Here is a 13,044-nt window from a genome sequence, read left to right as displayed (position 1 = left end):
CTCCTCCTCTCCCTCCCCCCACCCCCCCCCCCCCCCCCCCCGCACCCACTCCCGCACCAGTACTGGCAGTAGGCATACCTGCGGTAGTGTCCAGTTCACACGACTACAGACACAGTACAGTACAGGAGCCAAGTAACACTAGTCTGACCTAGCAGCTCTACACTGTACTAGTACAGTCAACTTCGCTAATAGCGACTGCGGATATAACGACAATTCGCGAATAACGACAGCATTTCCATGCCCAGAGCAAAGTCCCATCCAACTGTAATACATAATAAATGAGACTTCGGGTATAACGACACTTCGCGAATAAGGACACTTTTTTGATGCCCCGCCGAATGTCGTTATAAGCGAAGTTGACTGTACTAGTAGTATTGCACCAGGTAAGTATGTATTACTGCACAAGGACCAGTGCAATACCGGCCGATATCTGCACGAACGGCGAAGCCGTAAGTGCAGATATCGACGCCGGTATTGCACGCGTCCGAGTGCAGTAATACATTTATCGCACCCCTGCCACCACACAGTCTGTCACCACACACTTGACACAGTCTGGTGCATGCAACCCTAGCATGCTGCATGCAACCCTGCTATCATTATTTTCACAGTCATACAACACAGCACAACCAGTCGCGTTCATTTTTAGAGGAACACTTCTTTCGAGTAGCTGCTGTCTATCACGGGAGATCCTGGAAGTAGCGGGACAGCTTGCTCATGTCGTCGTCGTTCATGGGGTGTTTGTGCTCCACCGCTTTGACTTCTCCCGCTTTCTTTGGCTTCATCAGGAAGGCCTTCAATGCAATGTTTGCGTCCTTGAACGCTGGGTCACTGTGGACCTTCATGGGCCGCTTCAACTCGACTAGCTTGCGATGTATTGCGAACGGAAACCGAGCAAGCTTGATGCAGAGTAGAACTAACTGTTACTTCACTCCAGCTTTCTTCGGACGCAATTCGAAGCCAGTAAATGATGTACAATCATGCATTTCTTGAAGTAGATCTAAACAGACTGTTAAAGGGGAACTACACCCAAAAATCAAAACTTCATGGTCCGTAGAGTTTTGGACGCTGAGTCGAATGGTGAAGGTCCCACTTCGATCCGACCAAGCGTTCTTGAGATAATTATATCAGTTTGCAATTGTCCTTTTCGGGTCCGTGCCGTGACGTCACAAACCCGTGACGTCATTGAGACTTGGTGATCCTTTGGCCAGATCCAGAAACACTGGGATTTCGCATCTTCTTTCTGTTTGTCCATGGAAGAAGAGGGTATTTGTGTCATCATGGCTTCTGGCTGTGTTTTTGGCTACTATAATCTTACTGGTAACCCCCCTGGGATGAACCTGCACCAATTTCTGAAGGATTGTGCTTGGCACAGGCCGAGCAGTGCACCATAGCAGCTATCAAGCGACATAATTATTTGCTTGACAATTTAGGGACTACAATGTAAATCCTTCGCGTGTGTTCCAGCCATTTGGCAGAGGAGGATTTTCAGGAGGAATATTATGGCACTCATCCGATGCGGACGCTGGTGGATGAAACTGTGGTGCGTCCTTTTTCGCACGCCACACTGTGAAGTGTCAGTCGAAAAGCGGAGGTGAGTGCAATATTTCAAAAACACTAGCTACTGTATGTAGTTCTTTCTTTTCCAAAGCATTTGTAGAATTGTTTTGGACTACATCACTACGAAATGTGAAGTTTTCCGAAACCGGCCTGATGAGATGGACGGCAGTAGATCTCCTGTTTCCCTAGGCTATGCTGCGTGCGATCGATGAACCTGTCTGCGATTGCTGTTCTTGATTTTACAGGAAGAAGATCAAGAGCGGCTGTACCATCGGTCGCAGTGACTCACTGTTGAGCTACGACCACTGCCACCGCCCCAAGGTTATAGGAAGGACTGTTTGCAGCGCCAGCGCCTCTAGCTGGCATGTTTTTTCCTGTATGAACACACAGTATGTACTGCTGATAAGCTACATCACGCAATGACCCGCAGTTCAAGGAGAGAAGATAGTCCACATACCGGCAACGGTGTACACCTATTCGGGAACTCGTTGGGTTTTCTCAGTATGGATGCAGATGAGAGCCAGACATTATTATTATTGTGTGTATGCATGCAAGCCTGTGAGTGTGTGTGTGCGCGCGCACGCGGGTGAGTGTGCGCGCACGAGCGTGAGTGTGTGCGTGCGCGCGCCCGTGCGCGCACGTGAGTGTGTTTGCGCACACGCGCGTGAGAGACAGACATTATTATTATTGTGTGTGTGGGTGCACGCGCGTGTGTGTGCGCGCGCACGCGCGTGAGTGCGCGCGTGACACTGAGTGTGTGTGCGCGCGCATGCGCGTGAGTGTGTGTGTGTGCGCTCACTTGCGTGAGTGTGTGTGTGTGCGCGCACATGCGTGTTCTTTTGTGTAATGTAATATAACATTCCAAATATATTCACGTCATCTATTCTGTGTTCTCCTTTATGTCATTCTCTCCCCATTTGCGGGAGGGACATGGAATGACAAGTAGTAGATGCATTGCCGTTAGTGATCCTGAGGGATGTGTGGGTATGCAACCAAGTGCATGAGTGCGCGCATGTGTGCGTGCACGAGCATGTGCACAGGCACTTGTATGCTTATGCACTCGTGTGCGCACGCGCTTGTGAAATTGCGTGTCTGCGTGCGTGAGCATGTGTGACTACTATACTATGTGCCCACCAAGGTGAGCACATGTACGTGCGTGTGTGTGGGGCGCAGGCGGATATGTGCACATATTTTAGAATGATAATCAAGGACAGAGCTGTTCCGGTAATGCAGTCATGAGACACCACAGTAGGGCAAAACGCACTCAATATGCTACTGTGCTGCTGCTGCTAGAGTGCACAGCGTAATTGTTGGTACACAGCTACGTGAAATACAAGAGAACGTCTCAGCATTCTGTAAAGACTAAGTGATAATGCAAAAGGTGAGAATGTATTTCGCCACAATACGAATTGAGTGCAGTCCACTTATGTGAGATAAAGCACAAGTGAACCGATACACATTGCACGGAGATAATGCTAGCCATGTTACGCAGCAAACTCCATGTACAGGAGTACGAGTGAGGAGACTATTGATCTGAGTACTGTGCGAATACAAAATTTCACACAATTTACGATATGAAGAGAACGATTCGATTTGTGAGCATTACGTAGGACTATACTGTGAAAACACTTACGGATTGTCAGGGTTGTCTGAGCTGCTTTGGCTGCCGCTTCATTTCGAAATAGCCCAGCCAACCGGTTGCCAGATGTTGCTGATGGAGAGCGACTTCTCCAATTGCAGTAATTTCTGCTTCATCCACATTTACAGCCCGATTGGAAGCCACCGCTTGCGCTGCCATATCCTTTCCTGAAAATTTCGGCTCATGCCCGAAGCCAAACATTTTCAGCTCAGGCTCTGAGCTTTCAAGCTCGTCTGATACGTCGGAATCGCTCATGGTGAGGACGTCTTTGTCAGAACTATTCCTTTCACATACGAAAATACCTGTACTTCTGAGCTTGGCCCAGGCAAGCAAGTCTCAATGACGTAGAAGGGTGTGTTGGGGGTGTGTCGCGGCCGCATGACGTCATGGCGCGTCCCCCGAAAGTACAATTTAAACCGAAGATATCTCAGGAACGCTTGGTCGGATCGAAGTGGGACCTTCACCATTCGACTCAGCGTCCAAAACTCTACGGACCATGAAGTTTTGATTTTTGGGTGTAGTTCCCCTTTAACAGTTTGCACTCCCTACCACCATGACCACAGTAGCAACATCACACCGAATGCATCCTTGTTATTGTGCATCTACAGCCTGTTATTACAATCGATACAAACAGAATCCAGACAACATTTTATGCTTGCTACATTCCCCCCGGAAGAAGAAAAAGATACTCTAATTTCAGAAATTTTCGGTGCTCAATATTTTCGGTATGAGGGCAACAGGCCAGGTTAGGTGAACAGAAATTTTCGGTACAGAGAAGCAGTTCCGATTATGTGTGTTAGTGTTTTTTCGGTGTACATGTATTGAAATTTTAGGTATGAAACAGACACACCGAAAGTACCGAAAATAAAAGTACACCGAAAATTTGTGAAATTACAGTACACACGCACTTGTATCAAGTTATTTTTGTATTTTGTATTTTATGGATTCTCCACAGGCCTTAGCCAAAAGTCGAGGGAGTCTCCGTTCTTCTTCTGAGTCCGCTTTATCAACACAACACTACCGTCAGTTGTGTTGTGTTTCTGGTGGAAATAATTGCTTACACCCATGTTCAGCACAGCTCAGTCCAGTGTTACCCCAACCATGCTGTTCAACAATTATTTTCTCCGTGTCTTCACCAGTAACTGAATGCACTGTTCGAGAACTGTAGATATTACTAGCGGCTAGCTCGGCGTGCACTTGACGAAGACTTCTTCGACGTGTTGCCAGCGCAGTTGGTTTTCGAGCATGTCTTCAAGTTGTAGCTTCGAACAACATGATTCGAAAAGGCTTTGACCCGGCAGTTCTCGAAGTTATGCTGTAGCTTGTGAAGTAAGTTGCCCGACTAGTTTTGTCTAGTATTCCGTGATGGTGGAGTTCCAGCTCTCCGTGACTCTAGTTTGTACCATGCTGAACGTACAAGATACGACCAATCCTCCGCCGTGGACGGTAGCTGCTCCGCAAAGGTGACGGGAATCTCGGAGAAGGGTGGAGGAAAACGAAGACTTCAAGGCAACACGGGTAAGTGTCCCAGAACATGTTTTCGATGTTAGTATGAGTCACAGTGCAATGTTACTCGAGTCGGGGAGAGGATTCTGAAATGGCACAATTGTATCCGGGCATACGTTACAAATAATAGGTCTTTTGGCGAACAGTAACATGCATAACCAGCAGCCCGGCTAGCTCAGTCGGTAGAGCATGAGACTCTTAATCTCAGGGTCGTGGGTTCGAGCCCCACGTTGGGCGCTTAGTTTTTTCTCCTTTTTTTACTCCAGTTTTCTGTTTTTTTCCGCAAATTATTTTATCGCACAGTAGTACTATTGAAGCCCGACGTTGACTGGTTGGCTGGGAAATTTCGATAACTTGCATCAATTGGCTCAAGTGCTAGTCAGTCTTTTGCAGCCAGCCCTAACTCCGATGGTGACCCCTTTTTTTCAGTGGCGCGAACACATGTAAAGGACAACTAATTTGCTGCAGCAGGGCCTCCATACATGTACCGTAAAGTTCCGCCAGAGCGCCCCACCTTCTTGTCCTTTCGTGGTCGTACTGTGGAGGTGATTTCCCACCCGTAGGTCATACGACACGAACCTTGTACACACGTCGCACGCTGTGCACTCAATCCGTACTCAATTTGCCTACATGAGTTCCACACAAAAACCTGCCAAGTGTGACCTTAGTATACTACGGTTCTCACGCCGTACAAACTAACTTACTTCGTTGCACTTTGCCAAGTACGAATTTCCTTTCCCTGGCTGTAAAATCAAGGTGGGGCGCTCTCGCAACTCTGAGACGGGGCGCTCTGGCGGTACTTTACGGTATTTTTTAAATAGGGGAGGTTTAGTCTCAAGTAACGGAGGTTTAGTCTCAAGTAACGGATACGGGAACGTGGGTGATACACGTAAAGTTCATGCAATGGACCAACGTTCACAATGTTTTAGTCAAATGGAACAAACGAAGCATGAAGCGAAAAGCCCAAACTTGGCCAAAGACGCAGCTTCGAAGCTCGTCAAATATTTTGATTTCGTGCTTCGGAAACTTCTTCAGCTGAGCACCCTCACAGCTTGCGCAATGCGCTCCATTCTGATTTTCACCCACGTTCCGCCGAGCCTCCATGCACGGTATGTCGTGAATCAGAAAACGACTGTACGTGGGTCACTGAGTATCACGTGGTACACACACACGTAAAGTACACATGGATTACGTGGGACTAAACCTCCCTATTATTGAAGAAGACCACAACAATGTCGAGTCAAACCGAAAGTGATCATCACTTTGACGTCCAAGGTGCATATATTCTAAAAAGAGACATGATTGCCTGTTATGTCAACTGTGAGAATTGAAACGTACTACCGGTAAATGGAAAGTTGTGATCATGGTTCAAAGTCTTTGGTCATCAAGTTTCTGCTTTGGGCAGCTCATGTTGACTGTTTGTGGTGTCGCCATGCAGCACATGAACTGCTCGTGTCCATAGAATTCACAAGCAACTACAGTAAAACTTGTAACTAAAGACCACCGTGACTAGCGACCAGCCTGGTACTACAGACCACTTCGCCAGGCACGGACGGTCTCGCATTCATGCATGGCTGTGCGGTACAAACCTCTAACTAAGGACCACCTGCCACTAAAGACCACTTTCTCTGGCCCCCGAGGGGTGGTCGTTAGTCACATATTTTCCTGTACTGTATGCATGGCCGCTCGATGGGCTATGTGAATAACTGACAGCCGCCTCAAGCAATGTACTGTAAATATACAAATTTTCGGCAGCTATTTTCGGCAGCTATTTAATATCATGCCCTAGCGCCCTCTACCCCATGCCGAAAATAAATCGCCGCCGAAATGTCAAAAATCGTGAAGTGCCGAAATTTTGCAGCGCCGAAATTGTGTATATTTACAGTACATGTAAATGACTTTGTGTTTTACGGGCTTGAATGCCACTGTCAGAATGCTTTCGACATGGATTACTGACAGGATGAACAGCTAGCTCCACAAGTCATGATGTACGTGTACCGGTACACGTAGAAAATCAGCACACAAAGCACAGCAAATGAACCGGCACTTTGGCGGTCAGAGCATTGACAAAATAGCACTTTGAAAGATAGAGCTAGTGGCGCCAGCTTCATATTTGGCGGTCAGAGCATTGACCAAATAGTACTTTGAAAGGAAGCACTAGTGTAGTATATTTACATGTAGAAGAAGAAAAACAACAGGCAGACTAGAAATAGAAAACACGGCGTGCCGAGTGCTGACTTAAAAATGCTAATGATTTTCCGTTGCCATAGCAACACGCAACAAGATCATGCAAACTGATTTTGCACTGCGGATCTAAATCCACGGACAAAATACTCAACCGATACAATACTGGTAGATTTGTGGTGATGACGGGATGAAACGGATGTTTTGAGAAGTTCGCCCCTTGCCAAAGAAAATGTATATGTATGGTAGTGATGCTGGTTGAAAATCAAGATCGTACTCACTAGGATCATTTCTATAGTACGTATCCCGTCTTTGTTCTCCTACAAAGACAATCGCATAAGCCACGAGGATGACATGTAGCATCCTCCCCTGAGCGGGAAGCGCACCAGCACGACAGCATCCATGTTTGGATGCAAGAGTGCTGGTGATTGATGACCGTTCTGCACTGTCCTTCTGGTCAGTGTGGAGGGGGAGGCTGCTTTATGAGTGGCTCTTTTATAATTATAAAAAAATGAAATTGATTTATTCAACTACCTGCCTGCCATAAAGGGTACTCAATAGTCATGTGACAGTACACACTTCACCCGTATATGGAAGACAAGCTGGTTTCATCATCCATATTTGGCAAGAGTTCGGCTGCATTTACACGGCCAAGCTGGGGATGAAAGCGCGACAAAATTCTTTCGCATGCTTCCGTTCATTTACACGGTATGTGAAGCAAAACGGAAAAGCTGCACACCGAAACAGAAGAAAATTAAAACGCTGGCCAAAGTCGAAGAAATTGAAAACGGAAATCTTCTGCCAGCTAAATTCAGCCCTCACCATCGTCTACACGGATTTCAAAAGCGTCGACCTCCATTTTGAAAACATGGTGGCTGGCCGCGCTACCCGTAGGCGCACGTGCCCCCCGCGTGTCTTAGCGCGAGCTTCGAGCTAAAGTAGTAAAGATCATGTCGCCCACTCATTTCCCTGTGTTTCCCCATTTCTTCGAACTCGCTCAGCTTTTGCTTCAGCGTTTGCTTCGCTTGTACTTCAGCTCCACGCTGTAGTCTGAGTTTAGTTCTCTTGTCTTCTTCCAGCAGAATACTGCAAACTCTACAGCGCGCCGAGCTTCTCCTAGAAGAGTTTCCTTTGCGTCGAGATAGAGTGTCGATCGTTTCAGTCCTATCTTGCCGTCGTCTCATGAGCGCCCGAAAGCAACAGTATCTATTTTCTTGGCGTTCCATTTTCTGGCGAACTCATTCACCTACTACTTCTTCTTTTATGAAAGCTTCAGGTGGCTGAGTTCTCCCACTAGCGACAATCATGCCTTGGAAAGGAACAGGATATTCCTAAGGTACACTGTATGTACAGCCAGTGCAGTGGTGTCAGTGTACTGCACTGCAAAAAGCTACTGCATGCACTGTGCGTAGTTGTTGTTTGTTTTGTCGAGAAAGAATCCCTTTCGCACTCGCCCGGGCCGCGAGGGCGCAGCACGGAAACGGGTCTATTGAATTCATTTCTTGGTCGATTTTGACAACCAATACGTCGTTTTTCTTTTTTCACTGGCTATCCTTTCTCCGCTTCCGAATTGCGATGCCGTCCACCTGGAAAGCCTTGAAGTGAAACGAGTGGAGGTCGATTTTGGAGGTAATTTTCGGCCAAACGGCAATCAAATCGAAAAATTCGAAACGGACGATCTGTTGGTATCTATCGAAAGAAGACGTTGGTCCATAAAAAATCTTTGGAAACTACACCGTATGAACCAAGGAATTGCGGTAAGTTTGAGAATTTTGGTACATTAGCTGTACGCTGATTAGCGCGACCGTTGACAAACGGGCCAGTGACGCTTTGTACAGCGTTGGTGAGGGCTGAAATTAGGATGTCTGAACAGTCGAAACGGTTTGCCGCGCTTCATTTTCATTGTAGTTACCTGGTAGTCACATTTGTATCGTTGTGTGCGTCTACACGGGCTGCGGTTGATCCAACAATAGAGAGGTTTAGTCCCACGTAACGGACACGGGAACGTGGGTGATATACGTAAAGTTCATGCAATGGACCCACGTTCGCAATATTGTTTTAGTCATACGGAACAAAAGCATGAAGCGAAAGGCCCAAACTTGTTCAAAGACGAAGCTTCGAAGCTCATCGAATATTTTGATTTCGTGCTTCGGAAACTTCTTCAGCTGAGCACCCCGGCTCACAGCTTGCACAATGCGCTCCATTCTGATTTTCAGGGTGAGCTTCCATACACGGTATGTCGCGAATCAGAAAACGACTGTACGTGGGTCACTGAGTATCACGTGGTACACACACGTAAAGTACACACGGATTACGTGGGACTAAACCTCCCTAATGTTCGCTAAGTGAGGAGTGGTGTCGTAAGAAGTGTTGCCAACTATTTTCTTGATTGTGATTGATGCTCCCACGGTAACACTGCTCATGTGACGAACTTTCATGGATCATTCACGCCTGTGTAGACGCGCGGAACGATACAAGCCGAGACGCAGATCGAATCAAGTTGCACCGCACTCGTCACAAAAGGTCACCTCCCCCCCCCCCGTCCTGAGTCCTTGGTGAGATACATAACGTCAAAACAGTCCACACAAACCAACTTGTCTCCGTGGCGCAATCGGTTAGCGCGTTCGGCTGTTAACCGAAAGGTTGGTGGTTCAAGCCCACCCGGGGACGACCTACTTTTTTGCATTTCGTCCAAAATATTTGCACACAAGCGAGAAAAAAGTTAGATGTTCCCACACCGGGAATTGAACCCGGGCCGTCTGGGTGAAAACCAGAAATCCTAACCACTAGACCATATGGGACTTGTACAATCGCAACAGTGGCTATACTTAATTTTTGCGTCACAGCATATGCGCAAATGCAATGTATGTGTCTACCTGAGTATGTGTGTCTTGCTGGTGGTTTGTTACCAGCCCTGCGGGGCTTCACCATGCCTGTATTCGCCGTCCTGCATGTATGCTCTGGTAGAACAAGAACAAGATCTTGTGTACAGGCGCATAGCCCGCATGGGGTACGGGGGCAGGTGCACCCCCCCCCCTCCTTAAAAATTTCGACCTACATGTAAGTTCAGCAGGCACTTGATTACCATGAATGCCATGCACCAGCCATAGTACACATATGCGGTCGCACACCCCCTAAAGGGGCGACCAGCTACGGCCATGTTGTATCACAATACTTCTGAAAAAAAAGATCAAGTAAGAGTTACATTTCCATACTGTGACAGCTAATTTCATTTGCAGCCCTAGCGCACATAAACATCTGAAGTTAAACATGTATGAGAATTTGATTTACGGAAGTGGCCAAACAATGATGGAAATCGCTGGGTGCAAGGTGAATGTACAATCATGTGGGCCAGAGTACATAAGTAACATAACCAACCAAGAGTGTTTAGCTCTACTATGGATGCTATCCCGGCAGATGACATGTAGGTATAGCAGGGTAAGGCCACGCCGTTTTTTTCCTATGTTTCACGTCACCTTATTCGATGAAATCAATGAGGGAGGGCGAAAAAAATAAAAAGCCATCCAAAAAAACCAGTGCACGTGCATTGCATTTGTGTACAGTGAAGCGACGCGGCACTGTTCATGTACGTACATTGTCTGTGTATCCCCCTGCCATGCTTGTGGTCCAAACACAGGCGGCATGATGATTGTGTGACTTGCGGCCCAGCTTATTACACACACATGTACATGACATGTGTGTGAGCTGAGGTAACAATCATGTTCCTTTTTTTTCCTTTTGGGTTACATTTTCCGATTTTCTGGGTTTGCATAAAATTTGTATTGCATTTTCCCCAAAAAAATTTTGTTCCGTTTTTTTTAAACTCCGGCTGTGAAATACATGCGCGCGGGGGACGCGAAACACAGATAAAAAACGGTGTGGCCTAAGCAGGAGTTGCACACTCTTGGGGCTTTATGTACTCTTAATGTAGGTGACGTGCAATTTAGCATCTTTGTGTGCAATATCCAGCAGCCTGGCTAGCTCAGTCGGTAGAGCATGAGACTCTTAATCTCAGGGTCGTGGGTTCGAGCCCCACGTTGGGCGCTCTCTTTTTTTTGGTCCTGTATTGAATGGTGAATCGTACACATCCTGTGGTCGTTTCAGCGCTGGACAGCGTTTACCTGAGGCACAGGAACTGCCATTGTATTGGCCCAGTACAGGGCATGCGTATTGACCCAAGCACGCAGTTGAACTTAATGCTGTTCAAGTGTTCAATGTTATACTGCTGTGGGAAAATGAAAAAAATTGGCGCGGCGTCTCTGGTGGCGCGCGATTCCACCTGTCATTTCTACTGCACCCATATCTCTTTTATTATACTGGCCACACCTGGAACTGAGTTACCGGTGCCTGGGTCTACCCAGCACCGTCACGTGCGGACAAGTGGAAGTATCACTACTCTTTTTCCAAGTGGAAATAGTGATGTCATGTACCAGATCTCTCGCCTTTCCCCATCAAAGTATACGCAATTCAGAGTTAGGGACATTTCCATGTTATGGCCATTGCCTAGTCCCGGACTGTCCGGATAAGAGAGATATGACTGTATCCCTATATTGAGGATACTGTGGGATGTGTACGGTACGATCTCTCGTTGCAGTTTAGATTGCTGTGCAGGCGAGCATAGACCTGTACAGCAACCAGTTCACTGTGCATTGTAGGCCTTGGCGGATAATGCTCGAAAAGGTGGCAGATTCTGCTTTTTTTGCACCGAAATTGGCAGAACCATACAAACCTTATGGCGGGCAATTCCTCGAATTCTGCTCCATTTCTTTATCCACATACCAAACATGCATGAAACTTACCAGAAAAAGTACCGAATTCTGCCAATTTTTCTGCCGGCATTATCCGCCAAGCCCTAGTGCATTGCCACGTGATGTATGTACAAGTATTACATGTACGCGTGTGACTTGATGACAAGAGTACAATGAGACCCGGAGTGTGCTGTTCACCACCCTACACAGCCTTATCCAGGTGACTGTGTGGGGTGTTGTTATTATAATGACGTATTGTTTTCCTGTGTGATGACATTCCCCAAACTGTCTTCGCCTAGTCGCATGCATGTATGATATGAGCATGCGCGAGGTTGTATTCGAGAGTCCTTTTGTCAGTCTTCTTTTTCGTCTATTTGAGTGTTGTCTTCTTTTCCGTCATGTCAATAATAGTAATAATCAAAATAATCAAAATTTTGAAGGACGCTTCACGCAGCTTCATTATACTTGAATTGTTTGCAGGCAACCTGCCTACACTCAAGAGAGCACTGCATTTCACACAAATCCATTGGTATCGTTACAACGTTTCGGTCTTTATGACCATCATCAGGAATGAAGTGGACATGGAAAGAACAGCAGTATAAAAGAAGGAGGCAAGCAAGTACTTGTGTTGTCATGTATATGTAGTAATGCACACCCGCCATGACGTGCTTTGCACTTCTCTACGCGCGCTGTCACTATGTACCGCGCTTTGCTTGCTTGCCTCCTTCTTTTATACTGCTGTTCTTTCCATGTCCACTTCATTCCTGATGATGGTCATAAAGACCGAAACGTTGTAACGATACCAATGGATTTGTGTGAAATGCAGTGCTCTCTTGAGTGTAGGCAGGTTGCCTGCAAACAATTCAAGTATAATGAAGCTGCGTGAAGCGTCCTTCAAAATTTTGAAACGGTTCTCCCCCTCAAGGACTCAGACGCCCTGGTTGTTCGTGAAGTGGGCATGGAAACTAGAGCGGAGTCTTTGTCAGGTGCATTTTCTGCTTCAATGTCGGCGGAAACATTTAGTCCCATATTTTATTCAGCGCAGCGTGCCCCAGCCTATAGGTTCCCGTCCTTCCAGAGCTACCCGTCGCGATGCCTATGTTCGCAACCTTCTGAGGGATGCCATCGAGGACAAATTTCGGTGGAAGTCCCACTGCTATGGACTATTCACGGCGCGGAGGGCCGACCTGCGCTCGTACTCCAAGCAAGACTATATTTGGCTACGTGCCTTGTGCAATGCTGTGTGTCATGCGGAACGACTTGCCTCCCGACGACGGCTCACCCTTAAGCTAGAGCGTCTATGCCAGCAGCAGTCGTTCGTGGGCTTCCCCCATTGCCAGCTGCCTGCAGGTGGTCACCGCAACAATGTCACGACGCAAGACCGCTCTGGATGTGCTCTTGACTTAGACA

General features: G+C 47.1%; 1 long non-coding RNA gene and 5 other non-coding genes across 7 annotated transcripts in view; 5 read left to right on the top strand and 1 right to left on the bottom strand.

The window, feature by feature from the left end:
- The first annotated feature begins 4,155 nt into the window (after positions 1 to 4,155).
- The window catches only part of LOC135821057 (uncharacterized), a 53,960-nt gene continuing 45,071 nt past the window's right edge, over positions 4,156 to 13,044 (top strand). For both annotated transcript variants that reach the window (XR_010554281.1, XR_010554282.1), the window contains exon 1: positions 4,156 to 4,714. This is a non-coding gene — a long non-coding RNA (uncharacterized LOC135821057). The remainder of the gene's footprint in view (positions 4,715 to 13,044) is intronic.
- Trnak-cuu (transfer RNA lysine (anticodon CUU)) lies at positions 4,867 to 4,939 on the top strand. Its single transcript has one exon. It is a non-coding gene; the product is annotated as a tRNA-Lys (tRNA).
- LOC135821944 (small nucleolar RNA U3) lies at positions 7,154 to 7,377 on the top strand. The gene has a single exon (XR_010554434.1). It is a non-coding gene; the product is annotated as a small nucleolar RNA U3 (small nucleolar RNA).
- On the top strand, positions 9,483 to 9,556 carry Trnan-guu (transfer RNA asparagine (anticodon GUU)). The gene has a single exon. It is a non-coding gene; the product is annotated as a tRNA-Asn (tRNA).
- On the bottom strand, positions 9,616 to 9,687 carry Trnae-uuc (transfer RNA glutamic acid (anticodon UUC)). The gene has a single exon. It is a non-coding gene; the product is annotated as a tRNA-Glu (tRNA).
- On the top strand, positions 10,858 to 10,930 carry Trnak-cuu (transfer RNA lysine (anticodon CUU)). Its single transcript has one exon. It is a non-coding gene; the product is annotated as a tRNA-Lys (tRNA).

The sequence above is a fragment of the Sycon ciliatum genome, chromosome 7 (assembly GCF_964019385.1).
Source record: "Sycon ciliatum chromosome 7, ocSycCili1.1, whole genome shotgun sequence".
Classification (NCBI taxonomy): domain Eukaryota; kingdom Metazoa; phylum Porifera; class Calcarea; order Leucosolenida; family Sycettidae; genus Sycon; species Sycon ciliatum.
The sequence above is the reverse complement of the archived record's forward strand: the minus strand, read 5'-3'. Positions and strand labels throughout refer to the sequence as shown.